This window comes from Trachypithecus francoisi, unplaced genomic scaffold, assembly GCF_009764315.1.
Source record: "Trachypithecus francoisi isolate TF-2019V2 unplaced genomic scaffold, Tfra_2.0 Lachesis_group11, whole genome shotgun sequence".
Classification (NCBI taxonomy): Eukaryota; Metazoa; Chordata; class Mammalia; order Primates; family Cercopithecidae; genus Trachypithecus; species Trachypithecus francoisi.
The window spans coordinates 10,837,848-10,859,552 of record NW_022681456.1 but is presented as its reverse complement, the minus strand read 5'-3'; the positions used below and the strand labels follow the sequence as shown (position 1 = coordinate 10,859,552).

Sequence of the window (21,705 nt, the reverse complement as noted above, 5' to 3'; positions counted from 1 at the left end):
GCTGGTCTTGAACTCCTGACCTTAGGTGAATCACCCACCTTGGCCTCCCAAAGCGCTAGGATTACAAGCGTGAACCACCGCGCCCAGCCGCATGTAACTGTCATTGGTCCGTATTCTAACACCTGGGAAATTTGTTAGTCTTCTGAACAAGATACAGAACACTCCCTGTGCACATTTACACAGCGTGGTCCAGTGACATGATGACACTGTGTGACTGATCAGAATTTGTGCCCTAACAACAGTTCCATGACTCAAAATCAAACCACAGGAGATGAAGGCAGGGAGCATCCACTCCAAGGGGGAATATCCAGTAAGTGCATGAGTGAGTGATCTCTGCGAGCTGAGGATGAGTGACAGACACCCAAGAGCATCGTTGACTCTGTCTTCCCAAAGTTTGGCTCTGAACACACCAAACACAGTTTGGGGCACAGGCCACTGAAGGGCCAATGTATCAAATCAGTGCACTAAGAAGCAAGATTCACTGGACAGAATATAAAGCAGGGACCTGGTGACACTGGTTTCAGCATCAACTAATAGGCTGATTTAAAAGGTAACAGAATAGGCCAGATGTGGTGGCTCATGCCTGTAATCCCAGTATTTTGGGAGGCCAAAGCGGGTGAATCACTTGAGGCTAGGAGTTCGAGACCCTCCAGGCTGGCCAACATGGTGAAACCCTGTCTCTACTAAAAATATAAAAATTAGCTGGAAGTGGTGGCACATTCATGTAATCCCAGTTATTCAGGAGGCTGAGGCAGGAGAATCGCTTGAACATGGGAGGTGGAGGTTGCATTGAGCCAAGATTGTGCCACAGCACTCCAGCCTGGGCAACAGAGCAAGACTCCATTTGAAAACAAAAAACAAAAAAACAAAGACCGGGTGCAGTGGCTCATGCCTGTAATCCCAGCACTTTGGGAGGCCAAGGCAGGCGGATCATGAGGTCAGGAGATTGAGACCATCCTGGCTAACACGGTGAAACCCCATCTCTACTAAAAATACAAAAACAAAAAATTAGCCGGGCATGGTGGTGGACGCCTGTAGTCCCAGCTACTTGGGAGGTTGAGGCAGGAGAATGGTGTGCACCTGGGAGGTAGAGCTTGCAGTGAGCCGAGATTGCACCACTGCACTCCAGCCTGGGAAAGAGAAGGAGACTCCATCTCAAAAACAAACAAAAAAAAAATACACCAACATGATGCCATGTGTTCACATTTCCATTCAGTTCCACATATCCCCATCAAGTTCACTGCCTTGTCTATAGGACTGACTTATGCCACCTCTAGAGTCAGGTGTCAGAATAAAAGCATTCCGTCATCTTCAGAAACATGTGCCTTTCACATGAGATTACTTAAATGTTTTATTGAATATTAAAGTCATTCAGCCTGTCCTTTTTTCCATTCCTGTCATGACTATTTATAAGCACCAATATTTCTTCACTGATCTCCATCCCCTGTGTATCCCACAAGATGTTCTATCACTGCTGTATGGCTCCCATTGCTGTCATCGCCTGGATCCACAAGGGATGTGCTCTCACAAGTACTATAGTCAAAAAAGTTAGAAAGATTCCAGGAGCCGGAACTCTACGTCTTTTTAGTCTTCTGTCACTTTACTGTGCTAGGACCACTAAGGTCTATTTTCACTGATATTTCTCTATGTATGTGGGTATTTATGTATGCTTCATACATGACATATATATATAACTTTTTAAATAGGCCAGACTCTGCTTTAAAATTAACACAAAGATTAAAAAAGCAAACAGCTAATCCCAGCACTTTGGGAGGCCGAGGCGGGCGGATCACAAGGTCAGGAGATCGAGACCCTCCCTGGCTAACACGGTGAAACCCTGTCTCTACTAAAATACAAAAAACTAGCCGGGCGCGGTGGCGGGCGCCTGTAGTCCCAGCTACTCGGAGGCTGAGGCGGGAGAATGGCGGGAACCCAGGAGGCGGAGCTTGCAGTGAGCCGAGATCGCGCCACTGCACTCCAGCCTGGGCGACACAGCGAGACTCCGTCTCAAAAAAAAAAAAAAAAAGCAAACACCAGCCAGGCGCGGTGGATCATGCCTGTAATCCCAGCACCTTGGGAGGCCGAGACAGACAGATTACCTGAGGTCGGGAGTTCAAGACAAGCCTGGCCAACATGGCGAAACCCCATCTTTACTAAAAATACAAAAATTAGCCAGGCGTGGTGGTCCACACCTATAATCCCAGCTACTTGGGAGGCTGAAGCAGGAGAATCACATGAGCAAGGGAGGCAGAGGTTGCAGTGAGCAGAGATCATACCACCACGCTCCAGCCTGGGCAACAGAGTGGGACTCTATCTCAAAAAAAAAAAAAAAAAAAAAAGCAAACAGCAGCTGAGTATGGTTGCTCAAGCCTGTAATCCCAACACTTTGGGAGGACAAGACGGGCGGATTACCTGAGGTCAGACGTTTGAGACCAGCCTGGCCAACATGGTGAAATCCCATCTCTACTAAAATACAAAAATTAGCCAGGCATGGTGGCAGGCTCGGCAATCCCAGCTACTCAGGAGGCTGAGGTAGGAGAATCGCTTGAACCTGGGAGGTGGAGGTTGCAGTGAGCCTAGATTGTACCACTGCACTCCAGCCTGGGTGACACAGTGAGACTCCATTTGAGGGACTGGGGGCTAGGGTGGGGCGGGAAGCAAACAGCATATCTTTAAGTAAGGATAAAGTACAAAAGATGAGTAAATATTGTAATCACTGTTTATTTAAAAGGTCAATGTGGGCCAGCCCGGTGGCTTATGCCCATAATCCCAACACTTTGGGAGGCCAAGGTGGGCAGATAGTTTTGAGCTCAGGAGTTTGAGATCATCCTAGGAAACATGGCAAAACCCTGTCTCTGCAAAAAATACAAAAATTAGCCAGGCATGGTGGTATGTGCCTGTGGTCCCACAGAGTGAGACCTTGTCTCAAACAAGTAAATAAATAAATGGATCAATGTGAAAAGCTCATTCAGACACTAAAGGACTGACGCAAGTCAGTAAGTATGAGAAAATAAACTAGCTCCTTAATTCAAAAGGAGCTACAAGGAAGTTTTATTTCCAAATTCTGAGACAGCCCTTACAGAGCAATTTATAAAATTAGCCTGCTAACCTTAAGTGTTGATTTGAGAATATCATACAGTAAGACACTGACAGTAATACAAAGTTTATGGTATCTTTCCAAAGTCAAGAGTAGACATACCCCTCGAAAAATTATTCTGTGCTTAGGAAAAAGATGTTTTTAAAACTTAAGATGTGTATAACATAGTACAGAACACAAATTGTACCTAGAGCAGTTTTGAAAAGGAAGGACAGGATTAAAAAACAACCCAGGGAGAAGGTTGGGACATAAGACAATTTTTTTTTTTAGAGATAGAACTCTACTCTGATGCAACTGCCTGCAATTATGAATGCCTTTGCACAGCTCAGTCTGAGTGAAGATTTATATTCCTACTACTTAGCACACAGAAAATAAAGAGCCTCCCAATGTTCCTCCATCTGCAAAAAAAAGAAATGTTTTAAGGGAACATGGAAAGCTGAATAATTTGGGTTATTTTGCTCATTTACACAAAATTCTACAAAATTCCTGTGACTTTATAATTCTAACACATACCACTAGCTTAGACGCAGATCTTAAAAGGGGCTGAAATTACTAGGCCTCTCTAGTATCTCCCAGAAGAATTTACTTAATGGGTCGGCAGCAATCAATTATACTAATGTGCAAAAAGAAGCAATGTGCTTAATATAGCATCATAAAATTGTAGAATCAGAAGAGACTGTAGCAATCTAGTTCAACTTCCTCATTTTATCAACAAGAAAATGATTCTAAAAGTGAAATCACTTGTCAAGGTCATACTTACTTAACAGTCTAGAACTAAAACCCCAATCTCCAGGCTCCTAACCCTAACATAAATGATAAAAAATGTTTCTGAATTATTATATACAGCAGTGAGATCAAAGAGTCAATCTCAAAGCAAGTTAAAACTGATCTCCCGGCCGGGCGCGGTGGCTCAAGCCTGTAATCCCAGCACTTTGGAGGCCGAGACGGGCGGATCATGAGGTCAGGAGATCGAGACCATCCTGGCTAACACGGTGAAACCCTGTCTCTACTAAAAAAATAAAAAACTAGCCGGGCGAAGTGGCGGGCGCCTGTAGTCCCAGCTACTTGGAGGCTGAGGCAGGAGAATGGCGGGAACCCGGGAGGCGGAGCTTGCAGTGAGCTGAGATCCGGCCACTGCACTCCAGCCTGGGCGACAGAGCGAGAGACTGTCTCAAAAAAAAAAAAAAAAAAAAAAAAAAAAAAACAAAACTGATCTCCCCAGCCAAGGTGGCTCACCCCTATAATCCCAGCACTTTGGGAGGCTGAGGCAGGAACATCACTTGAACCAGGAGTTCGAGACCAACCTGGGCAACATGGCAAAACCCCATCTCTACCAAAAATTAGCCAGGTATGATGTCGCGTGCCCGCAGTCCAAGCTATCTGGAGGCTGAAGGAGGAGGATCACCTGAGCCTGTGACACTGAGGCTGCAGTGAGTTGTGATTGTGTCACTGCACTCTAGCCTGGATGAGTTTTTTGTTTTTTTTGTTTTTGTTTTTACTTTTGAGACAGAGTGAGACCACGTGCTACAAGGAGTTTTTGGTGAGACTGTCTCAAAAACAGTAATAATAACTGATTTCTTTTTCCATTCTTTACAAGGAAAAAAGTAGCATATTGTTGCCCGCCCTAAAGAGTCAGAAATGGCCCACGCTAAAAGCAAAAGCATACCAAACTGTTTGCTCTGAATAAGAAAAGCGCACAAAGACAACTCTTAAAAGAATCAAGGTCTTTCATATTGGGTTGGATTTTTTTCTCTTTATAAAAGCTTTCTTGCCTGTAATGCCAGCACTTTGGGAGGCCGAGGCAAATCATCTGAGGTCAGGAGTTCAAGACCAGCCTGACCAATATGGCAAAATCCCATCTCTACTAAAAAAACAAAAAATTAGCCAGGCGTGGTGGTGGGCACCTATAATCCCAGCTACTCGGGAGGCTGAGGCAGGAGAATCACTTGAACCCAGGAGGCAGAGGTTGCAGTGAGCAGAGATCACACCATCGCATTCTGGCCTAGGCGACAAGAATGATACTCCGTCTCAAAAAAAAAAAAAAAAATTTGCTTTTATTTTGCAAATGAGCAAATTTAATAGTTGCTATAGGTCTTGGGAGATAATGGACAAATAACCACATTTTTTTAGACACTTTTTTTTTTCTCAAAAAAAAAAAAAAGTAGCCAGGATGGTCTCGAACTCCTGACCTCATGATCTCCTGCCTTGGCCTCCCAAAGTGCTGGGATTACAGGCGTAAGCCATTGTGCCCAGCCTATCCTGTTTTTAAGAGACTATGTTGCCCAGGCTGGTCTTGAACTCCTGGGCTCAAGTGATCCTCCTGCCTCAGCCTCCCAAAGTGTTGGAATTAAAGGCATGAGCCACTGTGCCCAGCTTATAACCACGTTTTTATTTTCACAATAGTACAGGACACCTTGCTATATTTCTTTTTTTATTATTTATTATTTTTTTAAGATGGAATCTCCACTCTGTCACCCAGGGTGGCATGATCCTGGCTCACTGCAACCTCCACCTCCCAGGCTCAAGGGATCCTCCGGCCTCAGCCTCCCAAGTAGCTGGATTACAGGTCTGCACAACCACGCCCGGCTAATCTTTATATTTTTAGTAGAGACAAGGTTTCACCATGTTAACCAGGCTGGTCTCAAACTCCTGGCCTCGGGTGATCTGCCCACCTCAGCCTCCCAAAGTGCTGGGATTACAGGCATAAATCACCGCACCCAGCCTATTATATATATATGTACACACACACACACATATATATATATATTTTTTTTACGGGCATGAGTTACCACGCCCAGTCTGTATTTCAAGAGAAGCAGTCTACTAAATTTACTCACAATCCATAAGATAGTTTCTGTACAACCACCTTAGATGCTGTAAGTGGAAACTAGGAATTGGTTTCATTTGGATTTTTTTATTTTATTTTATTTTTTTCCAAGACAGAGTCTCACTCTGTTGCCCAGGCTGGAGTGCAGTGGCTCAATCTCGGCTCACTGCAACCTCTGCCTCCCGGTTCAAGCGATTCTCCTGCCTCAGCCTCCCGAGCAGCTGGGATTACAGGCGCCCGCCACCATCCCCAGCTAATTTTTGCATTTTTAGTAGAGACAGGCTTTTGCCATGTTGGCCAGACTGGTCTTGAACTCCTGACCTCTGGTGATCTACCCGCCTCAGCCTCCCAAAGTGCTGAGATTACAGGTGTGAGCCACCACACCCGACCACATTTGGATTTTCAAACCTAACTTCAGTGTTTGTTATTTTTCACCTGTTTAGGTAAACTTCTATACAGACACACAGCAGTTCTATCAGACCTTCCAAAAGAAAAACCCCATCTTTAACTGTGGAAAATAAAACTGACACACAAAATGGCCTTAAATGTGGCAGGGCACAACTAGACGTGGAGAGCATGAGTTGCTTTTCCGTGCAGAATGTTTAAATCCTCACAAATTCAAAGTTCTAGGCCAGGTGCGATGCCTCACACCTGTAATCTCAGCACTCTGGAAGGCTAAGGCCACCCAGATCACTTGAGGTCAGGAGTTAGAGACCAGCCTGGCCGACATGGTGAAACCCCATCTCTACTAAAAATACAAAATTAGCCAGGCGTGGTGGCACATGCTTGTAATCCCAGCTACTTGTGAGACTAAGGCAGGAGAATTGCTTGAACCCGGGAGTCGGAGGCTGTGGTGAGCCGAGAACACACTATTGCACTCCGGCCTGGGTAACAAGAGTGAAACCAACTCTGTCTCAAAAGTAAAATAAAATAAAATAAAAATACAAAAAATTAGCTGGGCATAGGTGGGCGCCTGTAATCCCAGCTACTCAAGAGGCTGAGGCAGGAGAATCGCTTGAACCCAGAAGGTGGAGGTTGCAATGAGCTGAAATTGTGCCACTGCACTCCGGCCCGGGCAACAGAGTAAGACTCCATCTCAAAAAAAAAAAAAAAAAAAAAGTGGCCTGGTGTGGTGGCTCACTCCTGTAATCCCAGCACTTTGAGAGGCTGAGGTAGGTGGACCACCTGAGGTCAGGAGTTCAACCTGGCCAACATGGTGAAACCCTGTCTCTACTAAAAATGCAAACAATTATCCAGGTGTGGTGGCAGGCACCTGTAATCCCAGCTACTCAGGAGGCTGAGGCAGGAGAATCGCTTGAACCCCGCAGGTAGAGGTTGCAGCGAGCCGAGGTCCCACCATTGCACTACAGCCTAGGCAATAAGAGCAAAATTCCGTCTCAAAAAAAAATAAAAACATTCCTTCAATTATGGCAAGACACTCTTACTCAAATTCACTTTCTTTCTTTCTTTTTTTTCTGACAGAGTCTCACTGTGTCACCAGGCTGGAGTGCGGTGCGATCTAGGTTCACTACAACCTCTGCCTCCCTGGTTCAAGCGATTCTACTGCCTCAGTCACCGCATGAACCACTGCGCTGGGCCATTTCAAATTCACTTTCTAAAATGGTGTAAGGAAAGGTTTTAAGACTAGACGCGGTGGCTCACGCCTATAATCCCAGCACTTTGGGAGGCCAAGGCAGGTGAATCACGAGGTCAGGAGATTGAGACCACCCTGGCTAATACAGTGAAACCCTGTCTCTATTAAAAATACAAAAAATTAGCTGGGCATGGTGGTGGGCGCCTGTAGTCCCAGCTACTCCGGAGGCTGAGGCAGGGGAATGGCGTGAACCCGGGAGGCGGAGCGTGCAGTGAGCCGAGATCGCGCCACTGCACTCCAGCCTGGGCGACAGAGCAAGACTCAGTCTCAAAAAAAAAAAAAAGAAAAAAAGGTTTTAATTTCCTATGCCAATAAAAGTGTTTCCCCCATTCTGATTGAAATAAAAGGATAAAATTGAGGGGTTGAAGAGATCAGAAAGACACCGGGAATACAGGGAATTGTAACATTTACTGAGTTTTACACAAATTAATTCACTAATCTTCACAACAACTATATGAAGCAGCTATTCTCTTCAATTTATAGGTAAGAAAACTGAACTTCAGAAAGTTAAGAAATCTGTACCATCTTCCAAAAGAAACAGAACCAAATTTTTTTTTTTTTTTTTTTGAGAAAGAATCTCAGTCACCCAGGCTGGCATGTGATCCTGGTGTGATCTTGGCTCACTGCAACCTCCACCTCCCAGGTTCAAGTGATTCTCCTGCCTCAGCCTTCCAAGTAGCTGAGATCACAGATGTGCGCCACCATGCCTGGCTAATCTTTTGTATTTTTAATAGAGATGGGGTTTTGCTATGTTGGCTAGGCTAGTCTCGAACTCCTGGCCTCAAGTGATCCACCCGCCTTGACCTCCCAAAGTGCTGGGATTACAGGTGTGAGTCACTGCACCCAGCCTGATTTCTTGCTCTTAATCTGCATTCCATTAACAGCTAGTTTCCTCGAGAAGCAGGACACACGCTGTTTTACTCAAGTTCCCCAATGTCTGGGCTAGTACCTCCCTACAGAAGATGCTTAATAAATATCTGCTAAATATAGAAACTAAAAGATAAAGCATTCTTTTGTATACCATTTTCATTCCAAATGGTAACATACCATTGTTCTATACTTTGCTTTTGTAAAGTTATATTTATTTTTATTTATGTATGTACACACACACACACACACACACTTTTTTTCTTTTTTTTTTGAGATGGAACCTCGCTCTGTCACCCAGGCTGGAGTGCAGTGGCGTGATCTTGGCTCACCACAACCTCCGCCTCCCAGGTTCAGGAGATTCTCCTGGCTCAGCCTCCTGAGTAGCTGGGATTACAGGCACGTGTCACCACACCCAGCTAACTTTTGTATTTTTAGCAGAGACAGGGTTTCGCCATGTTGGCCAGACTGGTCTCGAACTCCTGACCTCAAGTGATCTACCCACCTCAGCCTCCCGAAGTGCTGGGATTACAGGTGTGAACCACCGCGCCCAGCCTTATAAGTAATATTTTGAAGGTTAAAAAAAAAAAGATAACAGGTTTGTTTCTCCAAAGAAGCTATACGAATGGCCAAAAAGCACATGAAAGGATGTTCAATATTACTAGCCACCAGGTAAATACAAATCAAAATCACGATGAGATACCACACTATGCACTCACTAGGATTACTATAATCAAAAAGACATAGAAATGCTGGTGAGGATTTGGACAAGGTGAACCTCATTGATTGCTGGTGGTACAACCACTTTGAAAAACAGTATTCCACTGCCTCAAAAGGTAGAGTTCGCATATGACCCAGCAATTCTATAATACTCTTAGGTATAGGCCCAACATAAAAGCAAGCATATGTCTACACAAAAAATTATACACAAGAGCCAGGCACAGGGGCTCACACCTGTAATCCCAGCACTTTGGGAGGCCGAGGCATGTGGATCACAAGGTCATGAGACTGAGATCACCTGGCTAACACGGTGAAACCCCATCTCTACTAAAAATAGAAAAATTAGCCAGGCGTGGTGGCAGGCGCCTGTAGTCCCAGCTACTCAGGAGGCTGAGGCAGGAGAATGGCGTGAACCCAGAGGCAGAGCTTGCAGTGAGCCAAGATCGCGCCACTGCACTCCAGCCTGGGCAACAGAGCAAGACTCCATCTCAAAAAAAAAAAAAAAGTGGAAACAATCCAAAGGTTCATCAAGTGATGACAACGCACAAAGTGGTTTTGGGGTGTATCCACACAACAGAATATTACTCAACCATAAAAAGGAATCAAGGGCAGATGCATGCCACAACATGGAGGAACCTTGAAAACGCTATGTTAAGTGAAGGAAGCCAGTTGTAATGTATAATTCCCTTTATACGAAATGTACAGAATAAACAAATCTGTAGAGGCGAGAGTAGATTTACCATGTTGCCCAGGCTGGCATCAAACTCCTGGCCTCCTGCCTAGGGCTGGGAAAGTTGGGAGGAATAAGGAGTGACTGCTAATGGATACATGGTTTCCTCTGGGGATGACGAAAATATACTAAAACTTACTTTTCCAACTGGGAGAAAAGGAAAAAAATGAAAATATAATAAAACTCATAATGGTGATGGGTGCATAACTGTGAATATACTAAAAACCACTGAATTGTATACTTTAAGTTGGTAAACTGTATGGCATATGAATTATATCTCAATAAAGCTGTTATTTCTTTAAAAACTGGCATACTTAGCAGTTTTCCTACTTACTATCTACAACCAGTTATTTTCTTCTTTTTTTTAATTTTTATTTTTTTAAGAGATGGGGTCTCACTCTGACACCCCAGCTGGAGTGCAATGGCACAATCATGGCTTACTGCAGCCTCAACCTGCTGGGCTCAAGGAACCCTCCCACCTCAGCCTCCTGAGTAGCTGAGACCACAGGTACACACCACTATCCCTGGCTAACTTTTGTTTTTGTAGAGACGGAGTTTTGCCATGTTGCCCTGAGCTCAAACTCCTGAGCTCATAGGATCCACCCTCTTCAGCCTCCCAAAGTGCTGGCATTACAGGAGTGAGCCACTGCACCTGGTCAAAAATTTTTTTATAAGACTGAGGGGCCGGGCGCGGTGGCTCAAGCCTGTAATCCCAGCACTTTGGGAGGCCGAGACGGGCGGATCACGAGGTCAGGAGATCGAGACCATCCTGGCTAACACGGTGAAACCCCGTCTCTACTAAAAAATACAAAAAACTAGCCGGGCGAGGTGGCGGGCGCCTGTAGTCCCAGCTACTCGGGAGGCTGAGGCAGGAGAATGGCGTAAACCCGGGAGGCGGAGCTTGCAGTGAGCTGAGATCCGGCCACTGTACTCCAGCCTGGGGGACAGAGCGAGACTCCGTCTCAAAAAAAAAAAAAAAAAGACTGAGGCCAGGCATGGTGGCTCACCCCTGTAATCCCAGCACTTTGGAAGGCTGAGGTGGCAGATCTCATGAGGTCATGAGTTTGAGACCAGTCTGGCCAACATGGCAAAACCCCTTCTCTACTAAAAATACCAAAATTAGACAGGTGTGGTAGCACGCGCTTGTAATCCCACCTACTCAAGAGGCTGAGGCAGGAGAATCATTTAAACCTGGGACGTGGAGGTTGCAGTGAGTCAAGATCATGTCACTGCACTCCAGCCTGGGTGACCGAGAAAGACTCTGTCTCTTAAAAAAAAAAGACTGAAAGGACATACTCTAAAATATTAAAAAGATTCCTCTGGGCAGTAGCATCATGGATAATTTCTTTTTTCTGTGTTTTTGTATCTATGCAAATTTTATAATTTATACAATTAACACACATATTTTAAGAGAACATTATGTTACTAAAATGTAACGCCCATCTTAAAACTAATATATAAAGAAAAAATAAACCTGAGACCCTAAAAAAACTTCACTGGAAAATATTTTCTTTTCTTTTTTTTTTTTTTTTTTTGAGACGGAGTTTTGCTCTGTCGCCCAGGCTGGAGTGCAGTGGCCGGATCTCAGCCCACTGCAAGCTCCGCCTCCCGGGTTTACGCCATTCTCCTGCCTCAGCCTCCCGAGTAGCTGGGACTACAGGCGCCCGCCACCTCGCCCAGCTACTTTTTTTGTATTTTTTAGTAGAGACGGGGTTTCACCGTGTTAGCCAGGATGGTCTCGATCTCCTGACCTCGTGATCCACCCGTCTCGGCCTCCCAAAGTGCTGGGATTACAGGCTTGAGCCACCGTGCCCGGCCTGGAAAATATTTTCTAAAATCTAAACTTGACTCTAATACTAGATTCTCAAGATGACAACCTAAGCAAGCTATGTACCCCTTTCAACAGAAACTAGTAATACGGTTTCATGTAATAAAGACACCCACTTTTCAGAAACCCAGGAAATAAGTTTTTTTTCACTTAGGCTATAAAAAAATCCCCCTGCTTATACAGTTTATTTATTCTACAATCTAGAAAGGAAAAGTCTAAATAGGTTCCTTCCTGCTTTAAGGTATTAGAACACAATGTCTTAATAAGTCATTATATGGGGTAGATCAGCTAGAGAGGATGCAAGAGGTCAAAGGACTTGATTAAAAGATTTTCAGGGCCAGGCGCCGTGGCTCAAGCCTGTAATCCCAGCACTTTCGGAGGCCGAGACAGGCGGATCACGAGGTCAGGAGATCGAGACCATCCTGGCTAACACGGTCAAACCCCGACTCTACTTAAAAAACACAAAAAAACTAGCCAGGCGTGGTGGCGGGGGCCTGTAGTCACAGCTACTCGGGAGGCTGAGGCAGCAGAATGGCGTAAACCCAGGAGGCGGAGCTTGCAGTGAGCTGAGATCCGGCCACTGCACTCCAGCCTGGGCGACAGAGTGAGACTCCGTCTCAAAAAAAACAAAAAAACAACAACAAAAAAAAGATTTTCAGGAAAACATCCCTAGTGACTCTTATCTTTCCTGAGAAGAGGGGGGAAATATGCCAAATATTTAACTGCAATACTTGAGTAAAAGATTTTTAGAATCATGGAAAAGAAATAAAAGACTCATTATATTGCCTTCCCTTTATACATCAAACGCAAATTCTGGATGATTTGCACATCATGAACATCTGGCTCTTCTTCTGGACCTTAACTTCGGAGAAGATATTATAAATCAAGGACTCAGCAATTTTAAGTGTTAAAAAGGGGCAGAGTTAAACTGGGATCTATCCAAGCCATACTTAGACAGAAGCAAGCAAAGGAGCAAACAAATATCAAACTACTTAATTCAAGTCGGAAGTATTCTAGAGCTTATGCTTATAGAAAACATTAGGGCTGCAAAATGTCTGCCTGTAGTCTCATTAGCATTCCTGCAAAGAGGCAGATGAGAATACACTTCCCCGGAGTAAGAGACACCACGGAGGGTTCCCAATAGGGATTCTGTAATAGGACTACTTCCTCTTTTCAAAGATTTTTGAAAACCATACTTTTAAGATTTTGCTGCTGAACCACAATAAACAATTAAAAAGTAGACCCACCCATGGAGTTAGTGCTAGTGGAATCTGTCCTTCTGGAAGTGCCAGATGGAGATTCACAAAAAAAAAAAAAAAAAAAGCTCTTTACTAATTGTGGCCAAGATTCCTTGGTACTTGGTGCCAGGGCCAGGATATTACCCCAGATGTCCTAGCCAAATTCAAGGTTGGCTAATTACAGTCTGACAACCTACAAACAACAACAAAAAAGGCCTCCCTCTGTTCCCTTGATTGAAACCTGAAGAGGTCGCTCTTCTTTGAAATTATTTTTATTTTTTAATTTAGATTGAATAGCGCACTTTAATGTGTACTTTGGTTTTTGGGTTTTTTTTTTTTCTGAGACAGGGTCCCACTCTATTGCCCAGCTCGGAACGCAGTGGTTTGGTTTTTGGGTTTTTTTTTTTCTGAGACAGGGTCCCACTCTATTGCCCAGCTCGGAACGCAGTGGTTTGGTTTTTGGGGTTTTTGTTTTTGTTTTGAGACAGGGTCTCACTCTATTGCCCAGCTTGGAGTGCAGTGGTATGAATACAGCTCACTGCAGCCTCCTGGGATCAGATCTTCTAGGTTCAAGAGATCCTCCTGTCTCAGCCTCCCAAGTAGGAGGGACTACAGGCACGTACCATCACACTCAGCCAATTTTTTTAAGGTTTTGTAGAGACAGGGGTCTCAATGTGTTGCCTAGGCTAGTGTCAGACTCCTGGACTCAAGTGATCCTCCTGCCTTAGTCTCCCAAAGGGCTGGGAGTACAGACATGAGCCACTACACCTGGCCAAAAACCTGTTTCGTTTTGTTTTTGGGTTTTTATTTTTTTTGAGATGGAGTTTAGATCTTTTTGCCCAGGCTGGAGTACAATGGCGTGATCTCAGTTCACTGCAACCTTCACCTCCCAGATTCAAGCAATTCTCCTGCCTCAGCCTCCCAAGTAGGTGGGATTACAGGCGCCCATCACCATGCCTGGCTAATTTTTCATATTTTTAATAGAGACGGGGCTTCACCATGTTGGCCAGGATGGTCTTGATCTCTTGACCTCGTGATCCACCCACCTCGGCCTCCCAAAGTGCTGGGATTACAGGCATGAGCCACCACGCCTGGCCCAAAATTCTTGTACAGTACCATCGGTCATTACGGTTTCCCTTAAGAGTGCATTGTAACTCAAATGCCAACTTAAAGCATACGGATTCTTTGAGTTCTGCCTACATGGGAAACACACTATGTATATTAAAAATACTAAAAAATTAGCTAGACGAGGTGGCATATGCCTATAATCCCAGCTACTCAGGAGTCTGGGGCATGAGAATCATTTGAACCCAGGAGGTGGAGGTTGCAGTGAGCCAAGATCACACCAGTACACTCCAGCCTGGGTGACAGCGAGGCTCTGTCTCAAAAAATAATAATAAATAATTTTTTTAAAAAATATGACGTTGTTAATAGTTTAAAGCCTCCCTAAACAGCTATCTAAAAACTTGTATCTAGGCAAATACTAACAATTGACACTGCTTTCCAATTAAAATTGAAAAGACTTAACTAAAGTTTTCTATTAAACATAGATTTTGGTTGGGCACGGTGGCTCACACCTGTAATCCCAGCACTCTGGAAGGCCAAGATGGGTGGATCACCTGAGGTGAGGAGCTCGAGACCAGCCTGGCCAAAATGGTGAAGCCGTGTCTCTTTTTTTCTTTTTTTGAGACGGAGTTTCGTTCTTGTTACCCAGGCTGGAGTACGATGGCGTGATCTCGGCTCACCGCAACCTCCGCCTCCTGGGTTCAAGCGATTCTCCTGCCTCAGCCTCCCTAGTAGCTGGGATTACAGGCATGTGCCACCACGCCTGGCTAATTTTTTTGTATTTTTAGTAGAGATGGGGTTTTTCCATATTGGTCAGGCTGGTCTCAAACTCCCGACCTCAGGTGATCCACCCACCTTGGCCTCCCAAAGTGCTGGGATTACAGGCATGAGCCACCACGCCCGGAATGAAACCGTGTTTCTACTGAAAAAACAAACAAACAAAAAACCCCACAGATTTTGAACCATAAAACTTTAAAAAGGATGGCTTTGCTACAAAGTGCGCAATTCCAGGAAAAAGCTACATATGCCAATATCAAGTTATCAGGCCTCCCAAAGTTAAGCAAAGATCCTGGGCCGGGCGTGGTGGCTCACGCTTGTAATCTCAGCACTTTGGCAGGCCAAGGCGGCTGGATCATGAGGTCAGGAGTTCAAGACCAGCCTGGCAAAGATGGTGAAACCCTGTCTCTATTAAAAAATACAAAAATTAGCTGTCCGAGAGAAGATGGCCGCCCCAGCAGTGTCCGGCTTTCCCGGCAGGTGCGATGTTTCGGTACCTCTGTGGTCAGACCATTTGCCAAGCTTGTGAGGCCTCCTGTTCAGGTATACGGTATTGAAGGTCGCTATGCCACAGCTCTTTATTCTGCTGCATCAAAACAGAATAAGTTGGAGCAAGTAGAAAAGGAGTTGTTGAGAGTAGCACAAATCCTGAAGGAACCCAAAGTGGCTGCTTCTGTTTTGAATCCCTATGTGAAGAATTCTATTAAAGTGAAAAGCCTAAATGACATCACAGCAAAAGAGAGGTTCTCTCCCCTCACCACCAACCTGATCAATCTGCTTGCTGAAAATGGTCGTTTAAGCAATGCCCAGGGAGTCGTTTCCGCCTTTTCTACCATGATGAGTGTCCATCGCGGAGAGGTGCCTTGCACGGTGACCACCGCATCTCCTTTAGAAGAAACCACACTCTCTGAATTAAAAACTGTCCTCAAGAGCTTCCTAAGTCAAGGCCAAGTATTGAAATTGGAGGCGAAGACTGATCCGTCAATCATGGGTGGAATGATTGTGCGCATTGGAGAGAAGTATGTTGACATGTCTGTCAAGACCAAGATTCAGAAGCTGGGCAGGGCTATGTGGGAGGCTCTCTAAGTGCTGGTTTTCTGCCATCAGTGAGAATTCTTAAACCTGGAGCAACAATAAAAAGCTTCCAGAACAGGTCAAAAAAAAAAAAAAAAATACAAAAATTATCTGGGCGTGGTGGCGGGCACTTGTAATCCCAGCTACTCAGGAGGCTGAGGCAGAGAATCGCCTGAAGGTGGGAGGCGGAGGTTGCAGTGAGTCAAGATGGTGCTACTGCTCTCCAGCCTGGGCGATGGAGCGAGACGCCGTCTCAAAAAAAATAAAAATAAAAAGCCAGGCGCGGTGGCTCACGCCTGTAATCCCAGCACTCTGGGGAGCCAAGGTGGGCAGATCACGAGGTCAGGAGATTGAGAGCATCCTGGCTAACACGGTGAAACCCCATCTCTACTAAAAATACAAAAAATTGGCCGGGCGCGGTGGCTCAAGCCTGTAATCCCAGCACTTTGGGAGGCCGAGACAGGCGGATCACGAGGTCAGGAGATCGAGACCATCCTGGCTAACACGGTGAAACCCCGTCTCTACTAAAAATACAAAAAAAAAAAAAAAAAACTAGCCGGGGAGGTGGTGGGCGCCTGTAGTCCCAGCTACTCGGAAGGCTGAGGCAGGAGAATGGCGGGAACCCGGAGGCGGAGCTTGCAGTGAGCTGAGATCCGGCCACTGCACTCCAGCCGGAGCGACAGAGTGAGACTCTGTCTCAAAAAAAAAAAAAACAAAAAAAAAAAAAAACTAGCCGGGGGAGGTGGTGGGCGCCTGTAGTCCCAGCTACTCGGGAGGCTGAGGCAGGAAAATGGCATGAACCCGGGAGGTGGAGCTAGCAGTGAGCTGAGATCGTGCCACTGCACTCCAGCCTGGGTGACAGAGCAAGACTCCACCTCATTAAAAAAAAAAGTTCTGAATAGTCCTGAATAGATGGATACAAATAGGAAAGTATACACTCAATAGCACATCTGAACATCAAGTACTGGGCTGGCCTTTGTGTCATTGCCAAGGTATTCTATACATCACTTAAAATAACCTGAACTGGGCTCAATTTCTGTTCACTAGCTGTGTGGACTTTTAGGCAAATTAGGGAAATTATTTTGAGCCTCATTTTCCCCCATATCTTTATCTTCATCAAAATCATTAATAGGCCGGGCACGGTGGCTCTTGCCTGTAATCCCAGCACTTTGGAAGGCTGAGGCAGGTGAATCACAAGGTTAGGAGATCGAGACCATCCTGGCTAACACGATGAAACCCCATCTCTACTAAAAATACAAAAAAATTAGCCAGGCGTGGTGGCAGGCACCTGTAATCCCAGCTACTCAGGAGGCTGAGGCAGGAAAATGGCGTGAACACAGGAGGTGGAGTTTGCAGTGAGTCGAGATCGTGCCACTGCACTCCAGCCTGGGAGACAGAGCAAGACTCTGTCTCAAAAAAAAAAAAAAAAAAAAAACATTAATAAGATGACATAGTCATCACAGTAGTAAAAGCCTACAGTCCTACAGTCCCAGCTACTGGGGAGGCTGAGATGGGAGGATCACTTAAGCTCAGGAATTTGAGTCTATCCTGGGCAATATAACAAGACCCCTTCTCAAAAAATTAATTAATTAAAAATAACATGGTTGCTGGGAGCAGTGGCTCACACCTGTAATGCCAGCACTCTGGGAGGCTGCAGTGGGTAGATCACCTTAGGTCAGGAGTTCAAGACCAGCCTGACAAACACAGTGAAACCCCATCTCTACTAAAAATATAAAACTAGCCAGGTGTGGTGGTATATGCCTGTAATCCCAGCTACTTGGGAGGCTGAGGCAGGAGAATTGCTTGAACCCAGGAGGCAGAGGTTGCAGTAAGCAGAGATCATGCCATCCCACTCCAGCCTGGGTGACAAAAGCGAAACTCCATCTCAAAAAATAATTACAACAATAACATGTTGCCCGAGTGCAGTGGATCACACTGGTAATCCCAACACTCTGGGTGGGAGGATCTCTTGAGGCCAAGAGTTCAGAAAAAAAAATTTGCTGGGCCGGGCGGTGGCTCACGCCTGTAATCCCAGCAGTTTGGGAGGCCGAGGCAGGTGGATCATCTGAGCTCAGGAGTTCGAGACCAGTCTGGCCAACATGGTGAAACCCCCTCTCTACTAAAAATACAAAAATTAGCCAGATGTGGTGGCATGCGCCTGTAATCCCAGCTACTTGGGATGCTGAGGCAGGATAATCACTTGAACCTGGGAGGAGGAGGTTGCAGTGAGCTGAGATTGCTCCATCGTACTCCAGACTAGGGGACAAGAGCAAGACTTCATCTAAAAAAAAAAAAAAGGAATATGCTGTGTGTGGTGGTGCATGCCTGTAGTCCTAGCTACTTGGGAGGCTGAGGCAGGAAGATGGCTTGAGCCCAGGAGTCCAAGGCTACAGTGAGTGATAATTGTGCCACTGCACTCCAGCCTGGTGACACAGTAAGACCCTGTCTCTAAAAAATAAAATCAATTTTTAAAAAAGGCATAAAATTATTTGGTTTTTGTTTTTGTTTTGAGATGGAGTCTCACTCTGCCACCCAGGCTGGAGTGCAGTGGCTGGATCTCAGCTCACTGCAAGCTCCACCTCCTGGGTTCACACCATTCTCCTGCCTCAGCCTCCCGAGTAGCTGGGACTACAGGCATCCACCACCACACCCGGCTAATTTTTTGTACTTTTAGTAGAGACAGGGTTTCATTGTGCTAGCCAGGATGGTCTCGATCTCCTGACCTCGTGATCCACCCACCTAGGCCTCCTAAAGTGCTGGGATTAAAGGTGTGAGCCACTGCACCCGGGCAAATTATTCTGTGTATTTTTACATATTTCAACAAATACATATTTTAAGGGCCACAGCCTAGAAAGTCTTCGATGTCCTCCCTCCTCCTTCCTTCTCCCTAGGATGTTTTCCTCTCTGGGCTTTACATTCCCTCACTTCCTTTCAGTCTCTACTCAAAAGTCACATTCTCAGCTAGGTCTTCTCTTGCTGCCCTATAAAAAATTTCCGTTCTTCTAACTCTTATCCCCACTACTTTATACTTTCCCTTCTCTGATTGTTTTTTCTTTGCCATGTGTCACCTAACATACAATTCACTTTTTGTTTCTCGTCTGCCTTCCCTACTTGAAGGGAAGTTCCAAGAGAATAGGAATTTCTTTTATTCACTGTTGTATCACCAGCATCTAGAACAGCACCTGGCACACAGTACATGCTCAATAAATATTTGTTGCATGAATACCAAATAAGATCTAATTACAGCCCACAGATAGGTACATCATAGCCTGACAAGCTGCCTTTAGTGATGCTGTCACAGTTCAAAAATACTGCAAAAGAGAACTACAGATTTGCCATAATAAACAACACTGTCTACTCTTCATATCAAAGAAAAACACACTTGACCTTCCATCTCATTTGTACAAGAAGAGGAAAGAAGTTGATTATTTGGATAGTGGGGCTGGGCATAGTGGCTCATGCCTGCAATCCCAGCACTTTGGGAGGCCAAGTTAGGAGGATTGTTTGAGCCTAGGAGTTTAAAATCAGCCTGGGAAATATAGCAAGACGTCATCTCTACAGGAAAAAAAATTTTTTAATTAGCCAGGCATGATAGCACATACCTGTAGTCCTAGTTACTCAGGAGGCTGAAGCGGGAGGACTGCTTGAGCCCAGGAGTTCAAGGCTCTAGTGAACTATGATTATGCCACTGCACTCCAGCCTGGGTGACAGAGCGAGACCCTGTGTCCAAAAAAAAAAAAAAATACTGCAAAGGAGAACTACAAGCCTGCTATGACTAATCAACACTGACTACTCTTCATATCAGAGAAAAACACATTTGACCTCTCAGAGAAGAAAGAAGTTGATTATTTGGATAGTGGAAAGTCATACAAAGTGAAAGTCTCAATTTAGTTAACAATATGTAGACAAAATTCTCTTGTAATGTTAACAAATATTAAACCCTCTTCCTGTGACTCTACTATACTACCTTCTGTTTTTTTCCTTTGGTTTGACTGCTATAAAATCAATCCTGACCTTTAGGAACCTTATATTTTCAATTAACTAAGAACAGATGGGCGTGGTGGCTCACACCTGTAATGCCAACACTTTGGGAGGCCAAAGCAGGTGGATCACTTGAAGTCAAGAGTTTGAGACCAGCCTGGTCAACATGGTGAAACTCCAGCTCTACTAAAAATACAAACATTAGCCAGGCATGGTGGCAGATTGCTGTTGTTCCAGTTACTTGGGAGGCTGAGGTGGGAGAATCACTTGAACCCAGGAGGCAGAGGTTGCAGTGAGCCAAAATTGCACCACTGCACTCCAGCCTGGGCAACAGAGTGAGACTCTGTCTCAAAAAACAACAACAACAACAACAACAACAACAAAAACTTAATTAAGGAAAAAAAAGAAAGAAACATTTACTGAGTACATGGAACTCCGCAGAATTCTGCAAGGGTCCCATAACATGAAGACCCTGGCCTTGATATATCTATTCAAGGAAGACCAGAAATCCACCTGTAAGTAAGAATGAAGAACACCAGGTGCCCAGTATGTGAAAGATTCAAAGGTGCCTACCTTTGTATGGGCCATAAGAGAATCAACTCATCTCTTACACACCATCCACTGGCTTTCGAATCCCAGCAGGCAGCACTTAAAAAGCAAGAATCAGCCGGGCACGGTGGCTCATGCCTGGAATCCCAGCACTTTGGGAGGCTGAGGCTGGTGGATCACTTGAGGTCAGGAGTTTGAGACCAGCCTGGCCAAAATGGTGAAACCCTGACTCTGCTAAAAATACAAAAATTAGCCCAGTGCCATGGTGTGCACCTGTAATCCCAGCTACTCGGGAGGCTGAGGCAGGAGAACTGCTTGAGCCTGGGAAGCAGAGGTTGCAGTGAGCCAAGGTCGCACCACTGCACTCCAGCCTGGGCGACAGAGCAAGATTTTGTCTCAAAAAAAAAAAAAAAAAAAAAGAGGCCAGGCACGGTGGCTCAAGCCTGTAATCCCAGCACTTGGGAGGCCGAGGCGGGCAGATCACCAGGTCAGGAGATCGATACCATCCTGGCTAACATGATGAAACCCCGTCTCTACTAAAAAATATATATATACACAAAAAACTAGCCGGGCGAGGTGGCGGGCACCTGTAGTCCCAGCTACTTGGGAGGCTGAGGCAGGAGAATGGTGTGAACCCGGGAGGCGGAGCTTGCAGTGAGCTGAGATCCGGCCACTGCACTCCAGCCCGGGCCACAGAGCAAGACTCCGTCTCAAAAAAAAAAAAAAAAGAATACGCTAGGCGCGGTGGCTCACGCCTGTAATCCCAGCACTTTGGGAGGCCGAGGCGGGCGGATCATGAGGTCAGGAGATTGAGACCATCCTGGCTAACAAGATGAAACCCTGTCTCTACTAAAAATGCAAAAAATTAGCCAGGCATGGTAGCAGGTGCCTGTAGTCCCAGCTACTAGAGAGGCTGAGGCAGGAGAACCGTGTGAACCCGGGAGGCGGAGCTTGCAGCGAGCCGACACTGCACCACTGCACTCCAGCCTGGGCGACAGAGCAAGACACTGTCTCAGAAAAAAAAAGAATCAAACATGACTGAGTTAGTTCACGCCCCTTATGAGTCACATGGGATGTGACAGACTGAATTTTAGCCAGTAGGTAAAAAAAAAATTTTTTTAAGATAAGGACATCAGGCCAGGCGCAGTGGCTCACACCTATAATCCCAGCACTTTGGGAGGCTGAGGCAGGTGGATCACCTGAAGTCAGGTGAGATCAGCCTGGTCAACATGGTGAAACTCCATCTCCACTACAAAAATACAAAAAATTAGCCAGGCATAGTGGCAGCTACTCAGCTA

General features: G+C 45.4%; 1 protein-coding gene and 1 pseudogene across 14 annotated transcripts in view; one reads left to right on the top strand and one right to left on the bottom strand.

The window, feature by feature from the left end:
• CLIP1 (CAP-Gly domain containing linker protein 1) overlaps window positions 1-21,705 on the bottom strand; it is a 158,378-nt gene that overhangs the window by 134,279 nt on the left and 2,394 nt on the right. The window lies entirely within an intron of this gene.
• On the top strand, window positions 15,249-15,976 carry LOC117089251 (annotated as a pseudogene). Its single transcript, XR_004439523.1, has one exon. The product of XR_004439523.1 is annotated as an ATP synthase subunit O, mitochondrial-like (transcript).